A 17569-nucleotide genomic window follows, 5' to 3' on the forward strand; every position below is an offset into this window, starting at 1 on the left:
TCATCCATGAATTTGCGTTAGCCTCGTATGACACAGGAAGTCGCTTAACTTTCTTGAAGCAACGGGGCTATTTGCTCTTTCCAATGATGAGTGGTTCCAACTTCTCACTCCCATCCATATTGCAGCAAAGGAGGATTGTCAGTCCTTCGACATTTTACCTCCAGTAGTTTCTGCATGTTTGAATGCAAGTGTGCCATCAGGAATTGCTCGCCAGTAGAGACCATTTTCGTAAGCATTGAAAATGTCACGAGGTGCAAACTCATTCAAGATGGTAGGAAGAACTGAAACAACCCAATTTTCAGCACCAAAGTCATCAGCGTCTTGTTTTTCACCATGCTGTTTCTTGAATTTTATGTTCCTCTCCTTCCATCTCTCCAGCCATCCAACAGTGTCTTTGAATTCAGGTAGTCCTTCAGCTAGCTGGTTAGCTTTCTCCATAAGCAGTGGACCACTAGCAGGAAACTGTCTGCTCCTGACTCGAGAGAACCACTGAAGAAGAGCATCTTCTACCTCCTCAGCTTTTCCCGCCCTTTTACGCTTCCTGTGTGGATTTGTATTGTTTTGCCAGTCTTCCAGATGCTGGTCTTTCTGCTTCAAGACACGTGAAATTTGGGATTGACACCATATTCTTTAGCAATAGATGTTTGACTTTGTATGTCTTCTAATTTTTTAAGAACTTCTATTTTTTCACACAGTGTTAAAGTCTTACAGTTCCACCGCAACGACAACCCCAGTGTACACTCTTACATTCTTTCGCTTCTGCCTGTGGCAGTTAAACAGGCAGTAAATTTGAAATCTCGTTGGTTGTCATGTGCCAATCAGCTTCTGTATTCTGTCCGCGCGCTTATGCGGAGTCTTTCCTGCAGAGGAGCGGTCTTAAACCATGCATATAAGCGAATCTTGCACTTATCAGTGGTGTGCTAAACCAAAGTTTGTCCCCATAGAAATTGATGGCCCCAAAAACGGGACCAAAGTACGGCATGCAGTTAAACAGAGCATGTGATTAGCCGACATGCACTTAGATGGAGTGCACTGTACAACTCTTCACTGATAACCTAAGAAGAAGTTTATGAACAGAGACAGACATTACTCTTTCAAAACTTTCCCAATATCTGGCTACAGGTATATCATTCACATGATATCGACTACCAACACCTATAAATAGATTCAGATTAACCAGTTGATTAAGATTGATCTGTGTAAAAGATTGTCTGCTTTATCTTTAAAATAGTCTGCTAAGTTTTCTACATTAGGTTGTAAAGATTTAGAAATCATAAGTACAGAATTGGTATTGGTTAATTTCTCAAAAATTTGGAAAAGAAATTTGAAAGAGTTTCCTGATCTCCTAATTTCCTGACTATAATAAACCACCTTTGCCTCATTAATATGTTGTTTATATTTAGTTATCTCCTTCCTCCATAATGATTGCGATATATCACCCCCCCCCCTTCCTCTTCCATATTCGCTCCAATCGTTTACAAGATCTTTTCAACAGTGCAAGAGACTCATTGAACCGAGGATTTTTCTCCTTTAGGGGTACCAGTATTTCTAGAGTACTTCGTATTAAGTCCTCTCAAACATTTAAACTAAAACTAGATTCCTCATTACAAATTTTAGAAGAGATCTCATTCTGAAATGTAATAGATTCGACCTTTCTCCTCTGCAACTTTTTAGGGCTATCACTTGCTTGTTTAACTTCTAAATAAAACAATTTTAGACAACAAGAGCAAAAAAGTGATCAGACCATATTAGCTGGTCCCAATGTATATGATCTACTTAGAGTAAGCTACAAAATCCAATTTAGAACCTCTCTGGTGTGTAGAAAAGGATTGCTCTAACATTAGGTTTAACGATTTTTTTAATGCCTAAAATTCATCACAACTGAATCAGAAAGATCTTCCAAGTGTAAATTGATATCACCTATTATAATCACTTTAGAGAACTGTATAACATAAAGTAGGCTTCACAAATAACTGATGTTGTATAGACTGCCAGTTATTTGGTAGTCTATATATCAACATTAGACCCAATGTACCTTTTTTACACATTCAGAAATTGACAAGTCATAAGTTCCAAATTGCTATCTTGATATTAATCTATTAATATCACAAAATCTTTAAAAATCAAAGCCAATCCTCCTTTCTTATCTTTTCATGGACAATTAATAATCTTATAACCATGGGAACAGATTAATAAAACATAAGGAGAATGAAGATTTGGGATCCATGTCTCCACAATAAAAGTTAAACCTGGAGAGGAGTCCTCAATAAAACACCTAACTAAAAGTGCCTTTCCACAAACCAATCTATCATTAAAATATAGACACTCTGTTAACTCATAATCTCAGGTAATCTCATCATCTACAAGATATTTGAATAAGAACCCTATATATTGAATGACATTTAGAGTATTTAGCTTTCTTCCTTCTAGCACAGTAACTGATATAGCTCTCAGACATAATATTAAATTCTCACCATTTCGGGTGTTGTAACAAGGTAATTTAGAATGTCATGGCCAATTTTCAATAATATTGTAGACATAATATTATAATCAATAGTGTTCTTCTTAATACTCTCCAATTAACCCAAACACATAATTGGTGAAATATTAAACCAATACATCTTTGCAATAAAAGCAGTAAATCCTACCATACTTAATACCAAAAATTAAACAGTCAAGAAGAGCAATCTTAAACTACTTGCAATGTGATGTTTTAGATGCCTTTCAGACACTGCTCTGAGTTGCTGCACAAAGGTGTGTGCCTTAAGCAGAGTGCCTTGCTGCTGGGTGCCCACGAGGAAAAGATCCATGGAATCCTACGGCACTGGGTAGTGGGTGGAGCTTGCTCCGTTGCTCAAACAAGATTCTTAATAGTTTGAATGGAGCTTTCTCCCACGCTCATCACTGCCCACTGGAACAGATGTAATTGCCAAAGATGGTATTGCGGTATCACACAGTAGAAAAGTCTGCACTTCTCTTGGCAAACACGACTTTGCCAAAAAATTCTGTTTAATTTTGAGGGGGTAGGTACAAATGGTGGTGTTAAATGGGTTAGGAGTATGAGTAAGCATGTGAAATGGGGGTAAGAAAAAGGGGATGAAGTATAGGGAGAGGCTGAGACATAGTGTGAATGGCCTGGAAGATTGGAGTGAGGATGAGACATTGAAAAGGTATGGGGATACTGTGGAGGGGTATGAGGGAGGAAGGGGGTGAGTTTTGAAGGAGTTAAATGAGATGGAAATGAGATTAAAAAGATGGGGAAAGAGAGGTAGTAGGAGATGGAAGAATGGCTTGGAGGCAAGGGTGGGAAGGAAAGAGACAGGGATGGGGATGGAGCTGGGGCTGGTGAAATTAGAGGCAGTGGAGGGTAGATGAGGGCAGTAAGGATGGAAATGGGGATCTAGGGTGTAGGTGAAAAAGAGGAAATAGGAAACTGGAAGGAGAGAGACGGGGGCAATGGGAGTCTGTACTTACAGGGTGGCTGGTAGATGAGCTTGAAAAGAATGAGACTAAGGATTAGAGGGTGAGAAAAAAGGGAGAATGAGGGGTAAAATCAGAAAGGAGTGGACATAAAGGCAAAGAAGAGAAGGGAGGGGGCAATAAACATAAAGATCAGTGTCAGCAGATGTAAAGGTGGAAGGGGAAAGGACAAGATGAGAAAGAAGGAATGGAAAAGACTGATATGTGGAAAGAAGAAGATATACTGGTACCAGCCTGATTTATAAAATTAAAAAGACAGCAAAGATAGAAAATAAAATTTTATTTTTATTTCATACTTTATAAGACTTGACATTAATAAGAAACGTACATCTTTTCTATTTTTGTATTTAGCAGAAACAGGAGAAAAGTATTCCTGTTTCCCTTTTACCCATATTTTCATTGCTTAGAGTCTGGCTTTCCTGGGGATTGCCATTTTAATTTTTCTCTGTAAGGTTTTTTTTTAGGTTCCTTTTATTTTGTGAAGTAAAGGTCTGTCCACATTCTGCATATGTGACTGAGGTGAAGGGTTCTGCTAGCATGTAATGTCTGTGTAGCAAACGGTAAACGTTCAGTTTGTTCTAGTTCCCCAGTAGTAAGTATAGTGGTGCTCTAGAGCCCTTTGTAATATTTATTTTATAGACTGACTTTTCATAGGTGTTAGGGCTGTTAATGGTGTTTCCTATATAGGTTTTTTTCACGGTCTTGTGTTATTTTGCAAAGTGGCTGGTCCTTTTTGAAAGCAGGCTATGGGGCAAGGCCCTTGTCACCCAAAATTAAAAATACTCAGGACTAATGGTCTCCACCAGAGGCATATCTAGGTGGGGCGCAAGGGGAGCAGCTGCTCCCCCAAATTGATTTTGAATGAAATGGCACCCAGGCCGATCAGCCCCTCAGCCTCGCCCTGGCACCTATTTTACAAAAAGGTCTGCTTCCCCTGATGTCAGAACCTGGCTGTGCTTCTGGTCTCCACATCCTGTAGTTGCAACACAACAACCTGTTTGCTTTAAAGGAAGTGTCTGGCAGTGAAGGGGCATGTGTTTTTCCAGAGGTGATATTCAGTTTGAATATGTTTTGTATTCTGTGTTGTAAGAGGTATAGCTTTATTATTGGGGTAGTAGTAGTAGTAGTAGTAGTTGTGAGACAAAAATGGAGGTGCGGGGATCATTGACATTATTTCCAATCCTGGAGAGAATCCATACTTCACTTCCATAAAGAAGAATTTGTTAAGTGATGGGGGTATCGGTTATAATTGTGCTTTTACCGGGTAGCCAAAATTGGCTGGGGGGAGGGTTTCTTTATTTATATAAGGCCATGTGTCTTATATTGCTAATTTAAAAGTGGGGGAAAGAGGGGTATGATGTGTAAAAATGTCATTTTGACTCCCCCCCCCCCCCCATACCTAGCTTGCTCTCCTGATGCCAAACTTTTTCTGTCTAGACATGCCACTGCATGAAACCTTGTTGGAAAACTGATATCAAAAGATATTGAGCTAATTTTTAAATTACTTTCCAAAAGAAGGCTTAGAAGATCACCCTCTGTCTGTGCATTTGTGTTATTAATTACCCCTAATAACTTGTATTTAGATCTTTATTAATGCTAAAATTTTCAAGATATTTCAGGGGGGCTCAAGGGCACGATGACACGTTTTAAAAAATTTTAGATTACATGCTTGGATGGACACTGCCTGCAATGCAGGCTTCATTAATTCTCAGTGGAACTTTTTTCTTTCCTAACTAGGTGAATATTGTAGCTTTTCTGTTACAAAAGAAAAGCCAATTGAACTGCAACATTACCACTTCACTAGTGCTTGCTGTTTTAAAGGAAGAATGTTCCCAGATGGCCTTCGATCATAGTAACATAATAAATGATGACAGGTAAAGAGACCTGTACAGTCCATCCAGTCTGCGCAACAAGATAAACTCATTTTACATGGTATGTGATATTTTATATGTATACCCGAGTTTGATTTGTCCTTGCCTTTCTCAGGGCACAGACCGTAGAAGTCTGCCCAGCACTGTTCTTGTACTAAGTTCTGAAGCGAACGTCGAAGCCCCTTAAAATTTACACTCAAGCCCATCCCTATCTATTCGGTCAAGATCAGGGCATAGACCGTAGAAGTCTGCCCAGCTACCATTTTGTTTCCCAATTACCGGTGTCACCACCCAATCTCTGCTAAGATTACACAGAACCATTCCTTCTAAACAGGATTCCTTTGTGTTTATAGTAACATAGTAGATGACGGCAGAAAAAGACCTGCACGGTCCATCCAGTCTGCCCAACAAGACAAACTCATATGTGCTACTTTTTGTGTATATCTTACCTTGATTTGTAACTGTCATTTTCGGGCATAGACCGTACAAGTCTGCCCAGCACTATCCCCGCCTCCCACCACCGGCTCTGGCAAAGACCGTATAAGTCTGCCCAGCACTATCCCCGCCTCACATCACCGGCTCTGGCACAGACCGTATAAGTCTGCCCAGGACTATCCCCGCCTCCCAACCACCAGCCCCGCCTCCCACCACCAGCTCTGCCACCCAATCTCGGCTAAGCTCCTAAGGATCCATTTCTTCTGAACAGGATTCCTTTATGTTTATCCCACGCATGTTCGAATTCCGTTACCGTTTTCCTCTCCACCACCTCCCGCGGGAGGGCATTCCAAGCATCCACCACTCCCTCCGTGAAAAAATACTTCCTGACATGTTTTTTTAGTCTGCCCCCTTTCAATCTCATTTCATGCCCTCTAGTTCTGCCGCCTTCCCATCTCCAGAAAAGGTTAGTTTGCGGATTAATACCTTTCAAATATTTGAACGTCTGTATCATATCACAGCTGTTTCTCCTTTCCTCCATGTTTGAATTCCATTACCATTTTCATCTCCACCACCTCCCGCAGTAGAGCATTCTACATATCCACCACCCTCACTGAAAACATGCTTCCTGACATTTGTCCTGAGTCTGCCTCCCTTCAACCTCAATTCATGTCCTCTAGTTCTACCGCCTTCCCGTCTCTGAAAAAGGTTCATTTGCGGATTAATACCTTTCAAATATTTGAACATCTGTATCACGTCACCCCTGTTTCTCCTTTCCTCCAAGGTATACATGTTGAGGTCAGCAACAGGGGAATTTTTGAAAGCGATGGACATCCATCTTCCGACACAAATCAGGAGATGGGCGTCCTTCTCTCAGGGTCACCCAAATCAGCATAATCGAAAGCCTATTTTGGGCATCCCCAACTGCTTTCCGTCGCGGGGATGACCAAAGTTCACAGGGGCGTGTCGGAGGCATAGCGAAGGCGGGACTGGGGCGTGATTAAGAGATGGGCGTCCTCAGCCGATAATGGGGAAAAAAGAAGGGCGTCCCTGACGAGCATTTGGACGACTTTACTTGGTCCTTTTTTTTTTTTTTTTTTTTTTTTACAACCAAGCCACAAAAATGTGTCCTAAATGACCAGATGACCACCAGAGGGAATCGGGGATGACCTCCCCTCCCCTGACTCCCCCAGTGATCACTAACCACCTCCCACCTTGAAAAAAAAAACTTTAAAAACTTTCGTCTTTTTTTTTTTTAAAGAGTATGGGTGAAGGACGTCCTTCGCTTTGCCTCCGTCCCTGCGACGGTAGTTGAGGACATCCTTCCCTGCGTGGCAGTTGAGGACATCTAAAATGTGGATGTTTCTGTGAGAAAGACGTCCATGCCCTTGCTATGCTTCCGACACCCCCTTTATTTATTTGGATTTTGCTTCACAAGTAGCAGCAGTGGGATTTAAACCGGCCACCTCTGGATTGCAAGACCAGTGCTCTAACCACTAGGCCATTCCTGCACTCCATTTCCCTTGAAATTTGGCTGTCCCTGGTGGGGGGGAGGTATATGTGTGTCAGTGGAGGCATAGCGAAGGTGTGGATGTCCTTCTTTCAAACATTTTGGACGCCCTCAACTGCCAGTTCAAATCCCACTGCTGCTACTTGTGATCCAAAATCCAAATAAATAAAGGGGGTGTTGGAAGCATAGCAAGGGCATGGACGTTCTCACAGAAACATCCACATTTTGGACGTCCTCAACTGCCGTTGCGGGGAAGGATGTCCTCAACTGTCGTCGCAGGGACGGAGGCATAGTGAAGGACGTCCTTCACCCATATTCTAAAAAAAAAAAAAAAAAAAACCATCCCTGACGAGCACTTGGACGTTTTCACCTGGACTTGTATTTTTCTAAGGTTGTAGACAGCTATTATACATGCAGCTTGTCTGCATGTATGAAGCCCTCTTTGGCATGCACAGAGCAGCCACGCATAACGCCTGGCTGCTCTGCACTGGCTTCCCCTCCTTAGGAAGGAAATCGTGTGCAAATGAGCTAACAGTGAGCAACTCATTTGCATGCGATGCCCTTCATGCATGCCGTTCCTTTCCGAATCGCTAAGGGATCGGTAAGGGAAGGGCTTTTTTCCTTTCAGTTAGTGGGACCAGTGCACTACGAATGCTGGCTCCTCCCATGACCAAATGGCTTGGATTTGGTCGTTTCTGAGATGAGCATCCTCGCTTTCCATGATCGCTGAAAATCAGAAACGACCAAGTCCTGGGGATGACCATCTCTAAGGTTGACCTAAATTTGCTGATTTTGGCGTCCCCGACCGTATTATCGAAATGAAAGATGGCCGCCCATCTTGTTTCGATAATATGGGTTTCCCCGCCCCTTGCTGGAGCCATCCTGCGAGGTTGTCCCCAGGAAAACTTGGGCATCTCTTTCAATTATGCCCCTCCACGTCTCTTCTCGTACGGTTTGCGATGCAAATCCCATACCATTTTTGAAGCTTTTCTTTGCACTGCTTCCAGTCTTTTTACATCTTTAGCAAGACAATGGCCTCCAAAACTGAACACAATACTCCAAGTGGGGCCTCACCAATGACTTGTAGAGGGGCATCAACACCTCCTTTCTTCTGGTTATGCCCCTCTCTACGCAGCCTAGCATCCTTCTGGCCACGGCCGTTGCCTTGTCGCATTGCTTCTTCACCTTTAGATCCTCAGACACCAACACCCCAAGGTTTCTCTCCTGAGTCGAGCTTACTAATCTCTCCCCTCCTATCCAGTATCTGTCTTGGGTTTTTGCACCCCAAGTGCATCCACTCTACACTTCTTGGCATTAAAGTTTAACTGCCAGACCCTCAACCATTCTTCTAAGGTTTGGAGATCTCTTCTCATCGTTTCTACTCCCTCCAGGGTATCCACTCTATTGGCTATTTTCGTGTCATCTGCAAAAAGGCACACCTTTCCTTGCAACCCTTCAGCAATATCTTAAATATATTAAACAGAATAGGCCCCAGCACCGACCCCTGAGGAACTCCACTGCTCACCTTCCTTTCCTCCGAGCGGATTCCATTTACCACCACCCTCTGCCACCTGTTGGTCAACCAGTTTCTTAATTAGTTCACCACTTTCGGTCCTAAGTTCAACCCTTTCAGCTTGTTCACGAGTCTTCTGTGGGGGACCGTATCAAAGGCTTTGCTGAAGTCCAAGTAGATTACAGCTAGCACACGTCCTTCATCCAGTTCTTTGGTCACCCAGTCAAAGAAGTCAATAAGATTCGTTTGGCAGGATTTTCCTTTGGTAAAGCCATGTTGCCTCGGGTCCTGTAACCCGTTGGCTTCTAGAAAGTTAACTATCCTTTCTTTCAGCAGCGACTCCATTATTTTTCCTACCACCAACGTGAGACTTACTGGTCTGTAGTCCCCACTTCTTCCCTGTCTCCACTTTTGTGAAGAGGGACCACATCCGCTCGTCTCCAATCCTGCGGAACCTCTCCAGACTGTAAAAGATCTATTAAATCTTTAAGAGGTCCCACCAGGACCTCTCTGAGCTCCTTTCAGTATCATGGGATGTATCCCATCCGGTCCCATAGCTTTGTCTACCTTCAGATTCTCAAGCTGTTTATAAACTCTTTCTTAGGTAAACGGCGCAGTATCCACTGCGTTCCCAGACGTTCCCTTGGCAGCCAACCACGGTCCTTCTCCAGGATTTTCCTCCATGAACACTGAAGAGAAATAATTGTGTAGCACATTTGCTTTATCGTCATCACTCTCCACATAGCCATTCTCATTATATTTCAGTCTCGCAATTCTATTCCTCTCTCTTCTCCTTTCTCCAATATATCTGAAAAAGGTCTTGTCACCTCTCTCTACATCTTTAGCCATTTTTTCTTCCGCTCGCACTTTCGCTAGCCGTATTTCCCTCTTCGCTTCTTTGAGTTTAATCCAATAATCTTTAACGTGATCCTCTCGTTGCGTTCATTTGTATTTCTTGAACAAAGCCTCTTTTGCTCTTTTCTTTTTCAGCTACTTGTTTGGAGAACCATATAGGCTTCCTGCTTTTCTTGTTTTTGTTTAGTTTCCTCACAAAAATATCAGTCACTATATTTAGAACAGCCTTTAGCCTGGACCACTGTTTTTCCACATCATCTGCGCCTTCCCACGCCAACAGCTCCTTCAGGTATTCCCCCATTTTATCAAAATCAGTATGTCTGAAATCCAGTACTTTGAGTTTTGTGCGCCTGCACTCCGCCTTCGCCCTTATTTCAAACCATACGGTGTGATGATCACTATTACATAGGTGGACACCCACCCGGATATTGTAAACACTACCCCCAGTCGTGAGCACTAGATCCAGTATAGACCCTTCTCTCATGGGTTCCATCACCATTTGTCTGAACAAGGCACTTTGACAGGCATCCACGATCTCCCTACTTCTTTCCAATTCCGCAGTCAGGACGTTCCAATCCATGTCAGAGAAATTGAAATCTCCCAACATTAGCATCTCCCCTTTCATACCAATCTTTTGAATATCTTCTATCAGATCCTTTTCTAACTTCTCCGTTTGCGCAGGAGGTCTGTAGATAACCCCCGTGTGGATACAGGTTCCATCTTCTCTTTCCAGAAAGATCCATAAAGCTTCTTCCTTTCCCCAGGTTCCCCACATTTCAGCCGCTCTGATATTGTCCCTCACATACAGAGCCACTCCTCCACCTCTTCGGCCCTCTCTATCCTTCCTAAAAAGATTATAGCCCGGTAGGGTCACATCCCATTCATGGGAATCATTGAACTACATCTCCGTAATAGCAACAATATCCAAGTTTTCTTCAAACATCAGGGCTTGCAAGTCTTAAACGTTTTTACTTAGACTATGAGCATTTGTGCACACAGCTTTCCATGTTCTTAGTGAGTTTAGGCGGTTTACTATATTTACATGACCTTTCACTCTGCCATCATGTTTATTCTGGGAGTGACTTTCCGAAATCCCTCGTTTCCTTTTGTCACCCTCACCCTCTAATTTAAATGTCTATAAACATATTGTCTGAATTTTTCCCCAAGGATCCTTTTTCCCATCACAGAAAGATGTAGCCCATCATTACAGTACAGCCTGTTATTTTTCCACGCATTACCCCACGCTCCTATGTATCTAAAACCTTCTTCTTTACACCAAGACTCAAGCCACTTATTGAATTCCTCTGTTTTGCGTAGTTTTTTTTTTTTTTAGCAACTGTTTCTAATTAAAAATTAATAGTGACAGTCACATCTTGTACACATATAACACAATTAGATGAGGCAACGACTCCATCACAATGAGGATCAGTCAGGCACAACCACCAAGAATTCAGTGCCTCCCCCTGATACACAATTTATTTTAAAGAGAGTCTGATGAATTAAACAGTTCCAGCTTTTCCTCAATCTTGGTTAAGAAGTCTCTAAATTCTAGAGTTGGAACCTTAAAAATCTTTCAACCAGGAAGGTTTTCCTACGAGTTTACAGTGAAATACAGAAACCAAGTTGTCTCCACAAACACTTCTTGCATCTTGCAGGACAGCTGGTCAAGAGGGTTCAAGAGGCAGCAGTGGACTGTAATACAGTGGACTCTGGCAGCCATGATTGTTTCTACCCAATTCATTGTACAGATGTCTTGTTTTCTATTGGACACACTCAGTTGTGGCTGCCTGTGGGGTGGGGGAGGGGAAGAGGCCCTGAGAATGGATGTATGCATCCCTTATGGTCAAGGGCTCCCCATTCTCTGTATGTTCTCTGCATTCAAATCTTACCTCTATTTTCACCAGGTTCACGGGTATCCACAGCTGGTAGTTTTTCTCCCGCTTTGCACCTCATGTGTCTCCCTGGTAGGTTCCATCCTTCTTTATGTGGTGAACCCCAGTCCCCTTTTATGAAGCGCCCACCCATTCTCAAGGTTGGTGGGGAGGGGTGGGGGGAAGCATATATGAACAGAATGTCTTTTCCACATTATTCAACACAGCCCTACAATCCTCCATAGTTATGGAACAACAACAACATTTCTAAATTCTATCCTGCAAACCATTTTCAAGGTGGCCACAGGTGCGTGCCTACCACGGCCTTGAGCCCTTAAGTCATGGTGAGGGACAGGGTTTCTGGTTACAGTTCCTATTCTAAATAACCTGCAGGTGGTTACAGCCTGGTGCCTATATAATTGCCCTAGCCTGTGCCCTTCTGTACCTGATGTATTCTATTGCAATTGTGATAAAGTAAACATCCACCTAATGCTTTTACTGTTGTTTTGCCTTTTCTCCTCAGCACTATATACCATTGCTGATGCATTCAATGTGAAACGATGACCCAGCTGTTTGTAGCTCCTTCCTGGCCCTCACCAATGTGGTTTGGTTGTGGGTAAGGGTGTCTGCTGATCAGAGAGAAAACATCGTCTAGGCGCTACCTATGGTTATCTGCAAGTTTGTACTTCGCAGATCACTAGTGCTAGACAACATACCTGTAAGATGGATGTCCTTCGGCAATTCTGCAAGAAACACGTCCTTGTTACTGTATTTGGCATTGATGAATGATCCTTCATTTCCTGTACCTGGATGTCTGCAACTACATGCACTGTACTTATGGAACAACCAGGTACGTCAGAGAAGTCCAAAGTATAGTAATAAGGACGTCTTTCTCGTAGAACCGCCAAAGGATGTTCATATGACAAATGTTAGCAAGTACAGTGAATGTGTTTGCTAACATTTGTCTTGGGGACATCCTTTGGTGGTTCTGAAAGATGGGTGTCCTTTTTTTCTACACTTTGAATGTCTCTGATTTGGACATTTTGCGGTGCGATAATGAAATGTCTAAGGATGTCATATTATTTTTCCATTATTCCTACCTGATTTTGGATGTGTTTGTGAGGGCGTCCAAATTTAGACTTGGATGACCTTTTGAAAATGCCCCTGCATGTCACATACCTTCTCAACTTACAATGCATGTGTAGGTGTGGAGAAGGTGGGGTATATTTAGGAGGAAGCAGGCACTGCTGCTGTGTGTCTGGAAAGGAAAGGTATATGAGGGAAGAATGCACTACTTGCTGTGTTGTCATAGCACCTTTTAACAGCATTAAGGGTCTGAAATATAATGCATTTTCCCCACAGCTACAACATAAGACAACACCTGTTCTACATCAAGCCCCAAAAATTCATCATCTCAAAATAAAAAAAAAAAAAACTCAAAAACTGACAAGTACTAATACTTCCTAAGGGAAAGGCAGATGCACCTTTATCCTTGCTACAGGTAGCTTGGTGTTTGCTGGCAAGCAGTAGTTAAACTTGGCATAAATCAGTTTTCGCTGATGGAGTTATTACAGATGCAGTTAGAGGCCTTGTCACCATCAGCCAAGAAAGCTCTCTGCTTCATACAGGGGTTCTAGCCAAATTTTGAACAGTAGGTTTAAAGCAATGGAACAGAGGCTGTGGAGGACCTTGGTGCTTCCTTTCAATGGCAGACAAACACACTTCGGCTGTTGCCTTTGACATTAAGAAGCAGCAGAAGTTTTCACGATGAAGGACATCTTGACCTGCAAAGGAAAGCAGTTGTACCTCCCTACTTTCTGCAAATTAAATTAAGATTTACAGCAAGTAGCAGTAAGGGCATTAACATGATTTCCTTTGCTGCTGTTATTTAAGGGAATCAGGGAGGTAGCAAAGAAAGCTATTCTCAGGGTGCATTTCTCAACATGTGAATAATATTTGCTTACAGGATAATACTGGGTAGGCAAGTACATACATTTAATATTAAATGAAGACTCTACCATCACATTTGGTGGTAGCAAAGATATTGATCGCCTATAATTTGAGCTATTGATGGGCATGTATAATAGAGCAACTACACCCTTAGCTAGTATTTATTTGATATATATTTTGGTGTTCATTTTCAAAGCATATATACTATGTAACTTTGTGCTTTGAAAATGAACCTCTTAATAATATATCGTTCTTTGTGCTTCAGACTAGAAAATGATATGGGGATGGGGACCCGTAGTAACTATGGGGGTGGGGACAGAACTTGTGGGGACAGATCCCACGTCCTCATGTCATTTTCTGCTTTGAAGCCGGTTAATGAACTGGACTGTTATTTATGTTTGAGTGATGCAGACATTGAGGTTTTGGAAAAATAAGCAAGCATGCTGGCCACAACCAGCAAAATTTGCATGGGGGATCCTGTACATCCTGCTACTGTAGCATGATATGAGTTTAATTGTCAGAGTTATTGATTTTGCTGGATCAGATACAAATGTATAAATAAAAAAATACAGCTGCAAAGACTTATTGGGACAGAATCAGATAACCTGGTCTGGCTTTCATCTCCCCCTTCCCCCCTGGAAACTACTGATGATAAAAACTAGGTGGGTGGATACCTAAGCCCATCAACACATCTCCAAAGAACAAAACTCTGAAAATGGACAGCAATCACAGAGACTACAGTTAACCAAAGACAGTGAAACTCCACCTATTCTCAGACAATAACTCAGACTGAAAAGCCCATCTACCTATCTAATCAGCCAAAAGAAGCCCACTTACTCTCAGACAATGGATTTGTATATCACAGCAGATGTCCAGACAGAAAGTCTTATGATGTCATTAAACATGTGACCAGTTACCATGCCCCATCTCAAAAACTAGATGAAGCCAGTTCTCAGACACCCCACCTGACTTCAGCCTAGGGTCCAGCAAGAAAATATAAAGAGCCTGGAAAATGCCCAGCTCTGGCTTTTGGGATCTGCCTCCTGCCTCTCTGCTGGACTTCACACACACCCCGATAAGACTTTCTCCAGGCTCCAACTACAATTCTGCAACAAAAGACTCCTGTTTCAGCAAGGATCTCCATCACTCCACCCAGCAGCCTCTATCAAAGTGAGTTACCATTATCCAGCATAATTTATAATTCAGATTTGATATCTTGAAAAGCACATTTCCCTTGTGAAAGATTCTGAAAAACTGTCTTTCTCTTGTAACATTATTACATTACCTGTATTGTAAATAAACTTTTAAAGTTAAATATATGGTCTTTGTGTTCTGAGCCCATGTCCTTAAACCTTGCAGTGCAGGTTAATGTAATTCAACAAATATAGTATTTAATTCCCCCTTTTCTTACATATTCTTATCATATTACCTTACATGTAATAGGTGGAGAATAGAATATATATTATCTAACACTACCAGCACATCTTCTTAGAAGACATTTTCTATTGCAGGAAGGACTGTGGAAGACAGGAGTGCTAGACTGAATCCTGAGATTTCTGATGACTTCATATTCAGCCGTAGAGTAAAAAATCATAACAGTGCTTCATAGGGCATTTTTCTCCCCTTTAGGGCATACAGAATGGGTTGTATTTTATACCCCTGGACATTTTAACAGGGTGGATTAGGATTCCCTGGGGTAGTAGAAATCAGCTACTGTTGGGGTTGGAAGGGTAGAAGGTGGTGGTGAGGAGGGTTATTATAGCTGCTCACTGTTATTATTGTTTTCTATTTGTAATTTATACAAAATAGTTGCACAGCACATTGTTCCTTTTTATAGTTTTTGATTTAAATATAAAATCATAATTGTTCAAGGCTTCTGCAGATGAGGCCATGGGGATGGGACGGGGTGGAGATGGAGATAGAACCTACGGGGATGGGGGAAAACTTCAGTTATAAGCATATTGCCACATTCTCTTTGTGATTGTACAATCAGGGCTTTGGGCTATCTGCCTCTTCCCCTCTATCCATCAAAATCTGTTTTGTTTTTTTCAAAGATTTTTCTGCACCCTATAGGAGTCACTCTTACTCCACCAAAAGAGAGGCTGCAAGTTGAAAAGCGGTTGCTTACAGTATGATGAGGGCATGTTTCCCCCTCCTGCCATTCCCAGACTCGGGCACATCTGCATAAAGGATGTGGTATGGAGAAACATGATGGTGGTGTATGTGAATTGTGTATCCCTGTGGGTGGTATGGTGTGTCTGTGACGGGTCTAGTGAAGATAAGTACCTATGGGAACCATAGGGGTGTTGGGAGAATTATGGGGTTGAGGAAGGGAGGGGTTATGCAGATGCTGTTGGGTGGAGGGGGCAATGTGTGTGAAGAGTGACATTAAATTGTGCGGTTAAGGATTACACTTTTCAAGTCTTAACATGTCAGATTCGAGTTTTGCAGAAAGAATGTTTATGAAAGATTTATAATTTAACAAAAGAGACCGATTAGCTTCTGCATCCCTAGGATTAAAATAGTCATTTACTCTAGGAATGCTTCTGAAGTTGAGAGAGAACCAGAATCTGCCCTCTTTTAAAACAAATAGGAGGAAATATTTTTTTCACTCAGAGAATAGTTAAGCTCCTGAACTCTGCCAGAGGATGTGGTAACAGCAGTTAGTGTATCTGGGTTTAAAAGAAGTTTGGACAGGTTCCTGGAGGAAAAATCCATAGTCTTTTATTGAGATGGATATAGGGGAAGCCATTGCTTGCCCCTGGATTGGTAGTATGGAATGTTGCTACTATTTGGGTTTCTGCCAGATACCTGTTAGACTGTCACTGAAATGCTTTGATGTTTCACTTATATACAGTGGGGGAAATAAGTATTTGATCCCTTGCTGATTTTGTAAGTTTGCCCACTGACAAAGACTTGAGCAGCCCATAATTGAAGGGTAGGTTATTGGTAACAGTGAGAGATAGCACATCACAAATTAAATCCGGAAAATCACATTGTGGAAAGTATATGAATTTATTTGCATTCTGCAGAGGGAAATAAGTATTTGATCCCCCACCAACCAGTAAGAGATCTGGCCCCTACAGACCAGGTAGATGCTCCAAATCAACTCGTTACCTGCATGACAGACAGCTGTCGGCAATGGTCACCTGTATGAAAGACACCTGTCCACAGACTCAGTGAATCAGTCAGACTCTAAGCTCTACAAAATGGCCAAGAGCAAGGAGCTGTCTAAGGATGTCAGGGACAAGATCATACACCTGCACAAGGCTGGAATGGGCTACAAAACCATCAGTAAGACGCTGGGCGAGAAGGAGACAACTGTTGGTGCCATAGTAAGAAAATGGAAGAAGTACAAAATGACTGTCAATCGACAAAGATCTGGGGCTCCACGCAAAATCTCACCTCGTGGGGTATCCTTGATCATGAGGAAGGTTAGAAATCAGCCTACAACTACAAGGGGGGAACTTGTCAATGATCTCAAGGCAGCTGGGACCACTGTCACCACGAAAACCATTGGTAACACATTACGACATAACGGATTGCAATCCTGCAGTGCCCGCAAGGTCCCCCTGCTCCGGAAGGCACATGTGACGGCCCGTCTGAAGTTTGCCAGTGAACACCTGGATGATGCCGAGAGTGATTGGGAGAAGGTGCTGTGGTCAGATGAGACAAAAATTGAGCTCTTTGGCATGAACTCAACTCGCCGTGTTTGGAGGAAGAGAAATGCTGCCTATGACCCAAAGAACACCGTCCCCACTGTCAAGCATGGAGGTGGAAATGTTATGTTTTGGGGGTGTTTCTCTGCTAAGGGCACAGGACTACTTCACCGCATCAATGGGAGAATGGATGGGGCCATGTACCGTACAATTCTGAGTGACAATCTCCTTCCCTCCGCCAGGGCCTTAAAAATGGGTCGTGGCTGGGTCTTCCAGCACGACAATGACCCAAAACATACAGCCAAGGCAACAAAGGAGTGGCTCAGGAAGAAGCACATTAGGGTCATGGAGTGGCCTAGCCAGTCACCAGACCTTAATCCCATTGAAAACTTATGGAGGGAGCTGAAGCTGCGAGTTGCCAAGCG

This window comes from Microcaecilia unicolor, chromosome 11, assembly GCF_901765095.1.
Source record: "Microcaecilia unicolor chromosome 11, aMicUni1.1, whole genome shotgun sequence".
Lineage (NCBI taxonomy): Eukaryota > Metazoa > Chordata > Amphibia > Gymnophiona > Siphonopidae > Microcaecilia > Microcaecilia unicolor.